At 46.6% G+C, this 12,859-nt stretch overlaps 1 protein-coding gene across 1 annotated transcript in view; it reads left to right on the top strand.

Annotated features, from left to right (window-relative positions):
• The window catches only part of LOC145413821 (uncharacterized), a 514,227-nt gene that overhangs the window by 11,001 nt on the left and 490,367 nt on the right, over nucleotides 1–12,859 (top strand). The window lies entirely within an intron of this gene.

Genomic DNA, 12,859 nt, shown 5'->3' on the forward strand with positions numbered 1-12,859 from the left:
TTATCCGTATGTTTTCTCTAAAGGTAATTTTGCTATGTTGGTTGTGCCTCTGTGCCTCAACAAGCTGTATGTCTCATGTTTTGTGCTGTTGCAAGGGAGATGCTGGCAATGTTCGCGCCTCCCGTGCCCTCACTCCTTGGCTGGTGGTCTGTTAACCCAGGCTTTTCTGTTATCACTTCCATCACGATTTGTTTTCCATATTACACCTCAGTATTCTCTTCTGTATTAGTTATGTCATTTTTGTATCAGCATCGATTGCATACATGACTTACAGGCATTGACTTACAAGATACAGATGCAAGCTGGTAAGGAATGCGTGCTTAGGAACAACCTTAACCGACGAGAACAGGTGTTCTTGTGTTTTGTTAGCGAGATCTTGGAATTTTCAGACGTTTTCAGGTGATTCCCTGTCGTCACTTAGATTTGTTTTTCAAGGAAGACCTCGAGTCTGGGGAAGACCTTCTTCTCTCCTCGTCCATCCTGGGAAAACATATCATAGTTATGACAGGGCATTAATCATAAGTTTGTTTGTGCATCCGACGCCTTCACTAGTTGCCTTATTACAACTTTTCTTCCCAGTCTCTTGGTGGTAATTGGGAGACGCCCATCATCCACTCCTTCAGTGAAATGTTGCCTATTTCTTCCTTCACCTTCATCATTCTTTTTGTATTTGCCTTCCTCTTTTCCTGTTTTCTGTCGTCCTTCCTGTCGCTTCCCGTTCTCTTCATCCCACTTCCTGTAAGTCAGCACAGAGTGACAAGCCGAATGACAAGCCCAGTGCGTTCCTGTAATCCAGTAAATCATTTACAACACTGGGCAGTAACCATATCGCCGGATAACAGGGTGACGTGGAGCCTGCTATGGTGCCCTTGTTAACTGGATGGGCAGACGCGGTCATCCGGGAGCCAAGCTTCTACACTCTTTTCTACGCCTCGCTGTGGCGAGGTGCTGTCTTCCGCAAGGGAGTATCACTTCACTGCACGGGACGCTCCTGCAGGGGTGATTACTTGCCTGGGGTTGGTGGGTCGTCTCGACCAGACAGACCTGGGTTCCTCAGCAACAACACTCTCCCATCTTTAACTCCTTCTTTATGCTGACGTCGTGTTTTCTCATATTCCAGCTACCTCCAGCTTAGGAAAGCTCTCTCGCACTTAGGAACATCATTATCTGGTTGGCATACCTCCTAGCCTTTCTCTGTTGACTCACCTCCTAGCGTAGATAATTGAACAGCATTGCTTATCTAGCCTGGCTTTGCGTAACCTCACTTAAATTTACCCCTTGTCCTCCATCTGTCATCACCATTATCATCATCATCATCATCATCATTCTCATCGTCTCTGTCATCATCATCGTCATCGTCATCCTCAAACAGTCCGCTATGATACTGGCTTCTGTCACCTCGCCTAATGTTCTCGTCAGTCTCTATATATTTTAGCAGTTCCAGAAACTTAACCCCGTCTTTATCTGTCCCGTCCTCACGTCTTTCCTCTTCTTATTCCAACTCATGTCATTCGTTACCTGACGTCACCTGTGCTTTCCTGTCAGTGTGTCTCTTTATCTCGCCATAGTTACACTTCCTCTGACTTCACCCTGTCTTTACCTGCCCCGTCTCTCCTGTTCTCATGTCAGTTCTTTTCACTCGTCCCTACCTTTGCACACCTGGCCGTCTACGTGATATATCCTCACCTGCCCCTATATTACTTCATCGGACCCTTTGACTCTCTCCTGCTCACACCTTCTCCGTCTCGTCTTCCGCATCCTGCCCATGTTCTAGCCTCTCTCATCCGTCCTTCACCCATTTTTAAGCTCCCGTCATCTGTCTTTGAGAGGATCACTGTAAAGAACCTCACCTACCGCAAATTAATCCCGGTGACTCCTCTCTCTGTCCACACCTGCCCTGTTCTGTTTCCTCTGTCTTGCCCTCGTTTCAGCTTTTTTCACTCGTCCTTTTCCTGTGCACACCTGGCCGTTTGTCTCAACACCTTTCCTCATATCCCACCTGCCCCTCTTTGAACCCCGTAACTTCGCTCCCTGTCCCCCCTGTCCACACATACCCCGTCGCCCATCGACTTTCCTCTCCTTATTCCTGTTCCTTTTGCCTGTCTTGACCTGTGACCACCTGTCTGTTTCCCTGTTATAATATCCCCACCTGCCTACAGTTAAAACCTGTGACTCTGCTACCTGTCCACACCCCTCCTGTCTCTCCTCTTCCAGCTCCTGTTCCTTTCACCCATCCTTACCTGTCTCCTTACCTACTTTGAATAGAACCCAGTGTCTCTGCTCCCTGGCCACTGCTTTCGTCCTCTCTGCTCTTCCTTTCTAGATCCCTTCACCTATTACTACCTGCCATGATATCCACACCTATCCCAAATTATCCTTATGACTCGTCCCCCGATCCATCTCTTTCCGTCTCACCTGCCCCGCTCACCCGTCCTTCCCCGTCTCCTCCTTACCTGCCGTCATCCATCCTGGCCACGGCTCATCCATTTTCGCCAGGTGTGCGCTAGGATGGACATTTACCCCACCTAAATCTTTATATACACTGGGTTGGAAAGTGCGAGAAGAGAGGGAGGAAAAGAGGAAAGGGGTGAGAGGAAAAAAATGAAAAGGGAGAGAGGAAAAAAGGAAAGGGGAGAGAGAAAAGGAGGAAAGGGAGAGAGGAAAAGGGAGACAGGAAAAGGGGAAAGGGAAGAGAGGAAGAGAAGGATGGGGAAGAAGAAGACGGGAAAGAAGGTGGTGGAGGAGCAGAGGAAAGAATATGGGAAAGGAGAAAATAGGGGAGAGGGAAAGGGAGAGATAATGTGGAAATTGCGAAGAGAGGGAGGGAGAGGGGGAAGAGAAGAAGTGGAAAGTGGGGAGAGGGAAAGAGATGGGGAGAGTGGAAGGAGAAAGAGAAGAAAAGGGTGGGAACGGGAGACATGTGGAGACGTAATGAAGGGGAATGGGAGAAAGAAAAGGAAAGAAGAAGAAGGGGAGAGAGAGAGAGAGGGAGAGAAGGTAATTGAATAGGAAGGGAAAGGGAAAAATAATGCTGGCAAAGAGAGGGAAGGGAAGGAAAAATTATGAGAAAGAGTTTTAGATGCGAGGAAGCTCAGGAAAAGTGATGATGAGAAGGAGGGGACAGGACAGAGAGGAACAGAGGAAAGAAGAGAAGGAAAAACTGATTGGCGAAACGTGAAAGCCAGAAAAAAGGAGGAAAAAAGCAAGATACAAGGAATGAAAGATGAGAGAGAAGAGGGAGGTAAATGAACGACGAGAGAGAAGGAAAATGAAAGTGGAAAATTAAATGGAAGAGGAAGATGAAAGGGAAAATGGAGGAAAGGGAACGTTGGAGATCAGAGAAGGAAATGATAAGTTTGTTTACTAATTGGGAAGAGAAGCCAGAAAAGACTAAGATTTATGGAAAAGAAATATTCAAAAGAATTGGTAATTAGAGACTGGAGGGAAGAGAGAAGACATGGAATGACATAGGTGTGAGGGGGGGAGAGAGAAGAGAAGAGAGAGAGGAAGAAAGAAAACGAGGAGCGGTATAAGAACAGGCGGAGGATAAAAAAAGTAATAATGTATTTTTAGTTAACCGAGAGAGAGAGAGAGAGAGAGAGAGAGAGAGCGGGGGGGTAGGGTGGATGGGAGGGGCACCACGCAGTCTGGTTCAACCCTCTTCAGCCTCTTGTGACAGGAGGGGGCTGGGGGGTGACGTGTCCTTGAGGGGTGATGCACGGGTCCTGGTATCAGCTGGCCAGGTGTGGGGGGTTGGGGGCAGGGAAGGCTGTGGGGGTGCTGGCGGTGGTAGGAAGAGTGATGGTTATGGTATGGTGGTAATGGTGGTGGTGTTATTTGGTGGTGATGGTAGTGAGGTGGTGGTTATGGTGGGTTGATAGGTATTGTGGTGATGATGGAATTAGGGTTAGAAGTGATGGTGATAGACATTGCGACTGTGGTGGTGGTAGTTGTGGTAGTAGTGGTAGTGGTAATAGACACCCCACACCGCACCAACGCCTTCAAGCCCGCCTGCCTAGTGCCTGCGTATCAAAAGCAATAACGTCGAAGGAGTTAACGCAGTATATTTAGGCATAAAGAAAGAACTCGAGGGGCAGAACTTGCGACACTTTTAAGAATAACTGAAAAAATAAGAAGACAAATTCAATATGCCTTTATTTCGAGATGCCTGAGCAGATTGCATTCATAGGACTGGGGGTCATAGGCAGTGTGAAAGATTGACAGAGAAGGACGATACTAAACATGGTAGGCTGATTGTACTAGTTAATTCTTGCATTAGAGAATTGTTCATAAAAGGAGGTGGGAGTGTTACCATGATCGGTGCTCCGTGCCCTCCGTAATGGGGAATTAATCCAAGCTGAGGAGAGAGAGAGAGAGAGAGAGAGGAGGGGGGGGAGCATTGAGAGGGTCAGGTGGTTGAAGTCATTGAACACCAGCGATTGGCAACCACACTGTGCATTGGTTATGAGTATGATTGGTGAAAAGAGGAATATACGATATAGTAATGGGATGAGGAGTATGAGGGTGCTATAGGTGTGGGGAGCCAAGAAAAAAAGTGGAGGGGTATATATGGATAAGTGATGTGTGAGAGTACGAGGTGCCAAAGTTGAGGAAGCAATATAAAACTGAAGAGGGGTTCATCAAGGTTTGCACCTCCATTTTAACATGGTATTCGACGGAGTGACTGGTTGTGGTACCCGTATTTGCTAGGCAATGTGTGTGTGTGTGTGTGTGTGTGTGTGTGTGTGTGTGTGTGTGTGTGTGTGTGTGTGTGTGTGTGTGTGTGTGTGTGTGTGTGTGTGTGCACTCGAGAATGGTTTTTGCTTATAAAGTGGAACTGGTATCTCCACGACTTGATTTGTGAGTGAATGTGTTTGTGGCCATTTCGCTGGGCACATATGATCGTTCTCTTGCTTTGATGCTTTCAGTTCCCCATTTCTGAATCCAACCTACCGCAGTTATCAGTGGAAATAAGCGTATGAAGGTGACGAAGATGATGATTTTTTTCAACCTTGTGGATACCTGTCATAGTGAAGGAACTATAAATGCATGGCGGTGGGAAGAGGGAGACGCAAGCCAGAAGAGGCGAGACAAAACGGGTGTGATAGAGCGAGACGGGGGTGAAAGTGTGGAGGAAAGGCCAGATAAGGAGGGAAGGGAGGGTTGGAGGTTTAGAGAGGCGATACAGAGAGGGAGGAAGGGAAAAAGAAGAGGGAGAAAGGGAGGAAGAAGAGGGATAATAGGTAAGGACAGAGAAAAGGAAGGAGTGGTGTGGAAGAGGGAGTTACAGAAGGAAGGGGGTGAATGAAAAGGACAAGAATGGGGAGGAGGAAATGAGGAAAGAGGAGAGATGAACGGAACGGAGGGAAGAGGAGATAAGGAGGAAGGGAAGGAGGTTGTTTGGGACGTATAAAGTGGATGGGAGGGAGGGAGCAAGAGGGAAGGGTAACTAGGAGTAACAGTGAGTGGGTGAGGAGTTAGGGGAATGAAGGAAGGAGATGCAGATAGAGACGGAGGGAGGGAGGAAGAGAAATGCAGGAAAAGATATAAAGAGGAGGGGGGGGGGAGGAAAAGGAGAAAGAGAGGGAGAGAAGGAAAAACCGAGAAATGATGAACAAGGCGGGGGTGTAGTGGAAGATACAGAGAGAGAATTCAAATGGAGTATGAGCATTGGAGAGGAAAATCGGAGAGAGATAAGGAAGGCCCAGATGGAGGGTGAGGAGGGAGGGAGAGAAACAGAGCAGGAGGGAGTGGAAGGGAGGAAGGAAAACCAGGGAGGGGAGTGGGACAGTAGGAGATGTAGAAGGAGGGTTCTTTGGATGGAAGGGAATTAGAGAGAGAAGGCAGGGAGGGAGAAAAATAAGAAAGTAACGGGTTGGAGGGAGAAAGTCGGGTAGTCAGAGATTAGATGGATGAATGGATATGCTGAGTGGATAGGGGGATGAATGGATGAATGGCTCTGTAGATGGATAGATGGACGAAAGAGAGGGCGGATGCAAATGGTAAATGGAGAGGAAATGCGGTAGTTAGTGGACGGAGGGAGAGAAGTAAGGAAATGAGAAAAGGGGAGTGGGAGGGAGAGAGGAAGAAAAGCAGCGAATGAAGGGAGAAGGAAGTTGAATGCAAGAAGAGGGAGGGAGGGACTGAAGTGGGGAAGGAGAGTGTGGAGCAAGGGAGGATACCAGTAGGAGGGAGGGAGGGAGTCGGTAGAAGAAGTTGAAGTAGGGGAGGGCGGGAAGGGAAAGGGTTTGGAAGGAGAGAGAGGGATAAGGGAGGATGAGAGGAGACAAGCAGGGAAGGACAAAATGTGGTCGAGAGAGAGAGAGAGAGAGAGAGAGAGCTGGGGAGGATAGCGTGAGGTAAGAGAGGAAAGGAGGAAGAGGAGTAGGAAAGGAAGGAACGATGGGAGGTAGGTACTGAAGGAGGTAAGATGATCCTCCCTCCTCCACACAACACGACTACACCACCAGATCCCTTCCAACAGACCCTCCAGTACCCCCTCCAACCCACTCCACACAAACTTTCCAGCGCAACAAGATTCCTTAGCAATTAGTGTCGTGTTCAGGGCCGGGGTTTGGAGATAGGAACACTAAGAAGAGAAGCAAACGTGATAGGGGTGTGTTTGGCTAAGGAGTTTTCTTTTGTATACCTCCCTGACGCAGATAAATCGCCAAGGAAAAATTACCTCGTAGTCTTCTGTGCCTCTAAGAATGCTGGCAATACTCCGAGACAAACGATAATCGAACTTGTAGGCTGGGAAAGAGCTGGACTGAGAGCACTCCGTTTACTAGAGCCACAGTCTTAGCCTAACATTTCACACTGTCACCTGCATATTTTCTGGCACTGAGAAACGGAATGGCCTGAAAATTGTCAAATCGGAGTGTTATTTTTTTTTCCACCGATTATATTCTTAAAGTGACGAGGCCATGTTCATTGCAAATATTTGCTTCTTTCTTTCTTTTTCTTTTTTTTATATATTTATCTGTTGTTTTTTTAGGTCATACACATACCGCGTTATCATTGGAAAACGAGATTATGAGGATGCTGGCGCCCAATTCATTTTTTTTTTTTTTTTTTTTTTTTTTTAGGCGGGGGGAGTATATAATGGTAGCATGGTGATGATGATGCTTTACCCACTTATCAGGAGGGAGATGGGCGATGATAATGATGACGCCATTAATTACGAGGGAATGGTGATGATGCCGCCTATCTCATTTATACGAGGGAACAGGTTGATGATGATGGTGATGATGACGATCCCTGAAACCCATTTATTAGGAAGGAAAGGGTAATGATGGTGGTGATGATGATGATGATGATATCCACACCTTTGATTATATGGAAACAGGGATTAGGCAGATAGTAGAGATAATGGAGATGGCATGATAATGATACTAATAATGATGATGATGATAGTGGGATAATAGATATAAAAGATCATTGTTTTCATCATATTTATCAGACATATAAGAGACAAATATATAAAAGACTTGATTAAATTAGTGCAGTTTTTACTACTTATGGTTCTCTCTCTCTCTCTCTCTCTCTCTCTCTCTCTCTCTCTCTCTAACTAATGAGTGCAATTTCTTTAACTCACTCTTTAAGCTGTCCCAGTCACTTACTCACATGTCCCACTCATTCACCAGGCCCACTCACTCACTCACCCACCTGCCCCACTCATTCACCTGACTCATTCACTCACCTGCCTGCCCCATTCACCCACTCACCCACCTACTCACTCACTCACTTACTCACTCACTTACTTACCTGTCGCACGCACGCACTCACTCACTAACTATCCATTCCAGCACACGCACTCACTCACTTGTCCTTATCCACTAATGAGTCTTGTTCTGATGACTTCGAGTTTGTCTTTACACACACACACACACACACACACACACACACACACACACACTTGGTTATTGACCCGTGTGTGTGTGTGTGTTTGTGTGAGTGTGTTTGTGTGTGTGTGTGTGGGTGGGTTGGTGTGCTTGTGTGTGTGTGTGTGTGTGTGTGTGTGTGTGTGTGTGTGTGTGTGTGTGTGTGTGTGTGTGTGTGGATGTGTGGGTGGGTGGGTTGGTGTGCTATGTGTGTGTGTGTGTGTGTGTGTGTGTATATCTGTGTGTGTGTTGTGTGTGTGTGTGTGTGTGTGTGTGTGTGTGTCTGTCTGTCTGTCTGTGGGTTTGCTTGTGTGTATGTGCACCACTTTCCTTTGCCTTGCTTGCTTTATGGGTCTAGGTAGGTTAAGTTTTTGTGTTTGTATGTATTACTGTACTTTTATATTTGTGTGTGTGTGTGTGTGTGTGTGTGTGTGTGTGTGTGTGTGTTTGTGTGTGTGTGTGTGTGTGTTGTGCGTTTGAGTGTTTGAATCGGTTGCTCTGTAAATCATGTATCTTAAATAACATGTTCGTGTATGTTTACAAGTCTAGCAGTAATCGTGTGTGTGTATGTGTGTGTGTGTGTGTGTGTGTGTGTGTGTGTGTGTGTGTGTGTGTGTGTGTGTGTGTGTGTTGACCTTTGCATGCACGTACACGTCTGGCCTTCCCTGATTTGATCAGCGTGTAAGTATGCATGTATGACTATGTGCGTGTGTGCGCTTTCATGTTTCTGTGTACCTTTTGATATGTGTTTGTGTGTATGTGAACGTATGTATGTTTTGAAAATGCTGGACGGGAGCGATATGAATAAACGGAATCTAAATTGAAATAGCTTAGGGATTTGAGAGAGAGAGAGAGAGAGAGAGAGAGAGAAAGAAAGGACAGGCGGGGAGGGAAATGCTAGGGGTCATGTGGTTGAGGGAGAGAGGGTAATAAGAGGGAGTAGGGTGGATGGATGGAGGGGGGGAGATATCATGATGGACGGGAAGTGAAGGAGGAAATAAGAGCGAAGAGAGAGAGAGAGAGAGAGAGATGGAAGGAGAGAACACGGATGGGAAAGGGGCGGGTGGGTGGCGCGGAGATAAGGTGGAGGTGGGGTAGCGTTGGGGAGGGAGAGGGAGGAGGGATGGAGGGAGATGGAGGTAGAGAGATGAAAGGAAAGGAAGGGGGAGAGGGAGAGAAGAGGGCGGCTAGGTTGTCAGGGCGGCAGGAATGACACGCTGTCGCAACGGTAATGACGTCATGAATTACTGGCGTCATGCAGGCCACACTGATGACGTCGTGAATTACCATGACGTCATTCTGGACACTAATGACGTCATGCATTACAGTGGCGTCATGGTGGCCTCACTGATAGCGTCATTGGTTACTGGAACGACATACATCCCACTGATGACGTCATTTATTACCATGACGTCATTGTTTCGGATTTGACGCCATAATGTGCGAAACTGACGTCTTATTGGTAATGCTACGTCATTGTTTGGATATCTGACGTCATGAAGTTGTGATATCATTAGCCCTTTGAATCACGTGACATTTTTCCTTTAGTGTTGTTACTTCCTCCAGACGATATTATTCTCTGGTACTGAAGAGATCAATGAATATTCTTCTTAAATCCGTCAGTTCGAAAATTATACGTTGAGCTGAATGACAACTCGAGCAAGTAACACAGATAATGTCAGCAGTGTGTGGTGTTAGTGAGGCTGATGAGAGGCCTGAGGCTGACGGTGAGGCGGTGCTGGCAGTTGTAGACTTGCGGTGGTGTTGTGTTGGGGTAGAATTCTGACGTCATGGATTACGATGACCTCATTGCCGGTACTTATGACGTCATGGTAGAGCTGTGTCGTTCATGGGTGAGTGTATGACTTGACAGCAGCGATTACTGGTAAGTTAACTTAGATTTATTGTACATAATATTGATCTCATTCCTTATAATTATAATTCATGCGAACTTCATTATCTGTATTTGCGTCTCTTATCAGACCGTATGGGCTCCACACCAGAAATATATACGTGATGATAATAATAATAATAATAATAATAATAATAATATACCGATAATGATAAAATTCTGCTTGGAGAGCGAGGTGTGTATGTGAAAAGTGAAAGTTTTGCAATGGCTGTGTGTGTGTGGCCGAGTGTACCTGTATATTCTGTACATTGTCGGTGTGGGCCAGCGGAGTGCAGGTGTAAACAACCCAATAAAAGCATACTGTGTCGATATCAGTAACATAAAAATAACATAGAGGAGAATATTAAATGGTGTCACAGTCCATACAGGAGAATATTAATGGTGTCACAGTCCATACAGGAGAATATTAATGAGGTAACAAGGAAGATGATTAGTTCCTGGACTGACGAGAATATTGGGTACAAAACAATCTCTAATAATCCCTTTAGTTCGGTGCTTTTAAGCCTTCCTTCCTCAAGACGATTTTATTCAGCTTATGAAAGACCCATCGTCGTGAAGGGGTTGAGTCATTTTTACACAACATTGAATTTATTTGCTTTCGCCAAATTATTTTCATACGCCCTAATCCTTTGAATCTGATGGAGTATTTATTATTTTATACCTTTTATCTCATACGATTTTATTGAGCTAAGAGAAAGATTTTTTGGACTGAAGTGGTTAATGAAGTATGTATCTAACCCTGGAATTTAAAATTGCGGATCCGTTGGCGGTATAACAGGTTTGGAGGTGACAGCAGTAAAATAGAAAATACGTCCTCGAACCGAAGAGGCTTAGGAAGACCTCTCGTTGGGTTGAGGGAATTTAACGGAAAGGGAATTTTTTGATGTAGGTAAACAAGTGTGACGTAAGCAATGACCCCTTGACCACACAGATGTATGTTTTTTTTTTTTTTTTTTTTTTTTTTTTTTGCGTACGATATATATGTATGTAGGAATTCAGCATAATCTTTGCAGCCCTTTGACGCTGCTATTATTCATTTTAGTGTTGCCATCGCCAGACAGTTTTACTCAGCTCTGGAGAGGCTTTTAGGACTGGAGAGGTTTAGGTAAGCCATCATTTGCCCCTTCACTACAAGAGGTCTCTCCTGGCCGGAAAAAAAAAAAGTTGTCCGGACGTAACAGGAATAAATCAGTAAAGCACGTCATTGAAGGACTAACTAAATATCGTTGCCAATAATGAACTCGGCCGTAACTGGTGAACTTAAATGGCAAAGTTCGTATCTCGCCGCCACATTGTTTATTTTACATCCACGGCGCAAGTTTCGTGTCATGCTTGCCGACCCCTATGATTTCTATTACACCCTAGGATGACCTCTTAGATTGGAGGAGATTTATGGGGATACTTGTGAACCTCCTGACTGCCAGAGATTTTTATGAAGTTGAAGAAAATCGTCTGGAGGATGCAAGTGCACCAAGGCGTCATCGTACTGAAGGGGTTAACTCAGGGGACTCCACAACGCATTCTCTCTCTCTCTCTCTCTCTCTCTCTCTCTCTCTCTCTCTCTCTCTCTACGTATGTGGCGTAAATGCAGGCTTTATTTTTGGTGTATAGTTTCACATCCCGTCCATTCCGACACACGAGGATTTGCTGGTGGTGTGGCAGCCTAATCCCGCCCCCCCTCGCTTCCTGGAAAAAGTGTGTGTGTGTGTGTGTGTGTGAGAGAGAGAGAGAGAGAGAGAGAGTGTGTGTGTGTGTGTGTGTGTGTGTGTTTGGGTGTGAGGTGCCACTGGAGCTGCCATTGTTGTGGTGGTGCAGGTGGTGGCCTCGTCAGCTGATCTGGTTGATGGCCCTCACCGCAACCCCTCCCTCCCCTCACGTCACTGCTGTTTCCCCTCACCCAACCCCTCCCTACCCTCACATCACTGCTCTTTCCCCTCACCCAACCCCTCCCTACCCTCACATCACTGCTCTTTCCCCTCACCCAACCCCTCCCTACCCTCACTTCACTGCCCTTTCCCCTCACCTCAGCCCCTCCCTACCCTCACGTCACAGCTCTTTCCCTTCACCCCATCCCCTCCCAACCCTCACTTCACTGCTTTCCCCTCACCCCAACCCCTCCCTACCCTCACTTCACTGCTCTTTCCCCTCACATCAACCTCTCCCTACCCTCACGTCACTGCTCTTTCCCTTCACCCCAACCCCTCCCAACCCTCACTTCACTGCTTTCACCATAATCCCTCCCAACCCTCACTACACTGCTTTCCCCTCACAACCAACACCACAGTTCCTCCCTACCTTCACTTTACTCCTCTTTCCCCTCACCACTCTCACTGCAACTCCTCCCTACCCTCTTTTCACTGCTGTATCCCCTCACTACAACCCCTCCTTTTCCTCATTTCACTGCTGTTTCCCCTCATTTCCCCTTCACATCTCCCACAAAGCAGCTCCCCCCTACCACCATTGTACTACTCATTCCCCTTACTAACCCCTTATGCAGCTCGTCCGTCCTCGCTTATCGTCGGTCTTTCCCCTCACTGCCCCCTCACCGCAGTCCCTCCCTCACTTCACAATTATTTTCCCCTCGCTACTCCGCTGCCACCCTCACTGGAACCCCGCCTTCTTCTTTCTTCACCATCATTTCCCCTAACTGCTTCCACACCACCCTCACCACAGCCTGTCCTTCCCCTCACCACTCCCACACCACCATATTCCTTGTACTCAGCTAGCATGAGTAGCCTATTTCTTTTTCTTTTCCATTTTTTTTTCTTACCGGCTAACGTACCGGAGGGTGTGGTGGGTGTGGGAGATCCTTCTTGTTTTCTGTTCTTTTTACACACACGTTAGTTAGATGTCTAGCATATTTATGGACCAGTAGGCTTTCTGTTATCTGGACTTCCTGTGCAATTCTGTGTGCTCTCTCCTGCTACAACCCCTCTTTGCTTTCACTACCCCGACCCTCACTATAGTTCTTCCATTATAAGTAGGCAGAGATTTTCGTCTTTTTGCAGCATATTTCCCGTAGCTCAATGGCAGAGTGAGGCAACACTGCGGCTTAGCTTCGTTT

This window comes from Coenobita brevimanus, chromosome 97 (assembly GCF_032717465.1).
Source record: "Coenobita brevimanus isolate Jiangsu-jjx chromosome 97, ASM3271746v2, whole genome shotgun sequence".
Lineage (NCBI taxonomy): Eukaryota > Metazoa > Arthropoda > Malacostraca > Decapoda > Coenobitidae > Coenobita > Coenobita brevimanus.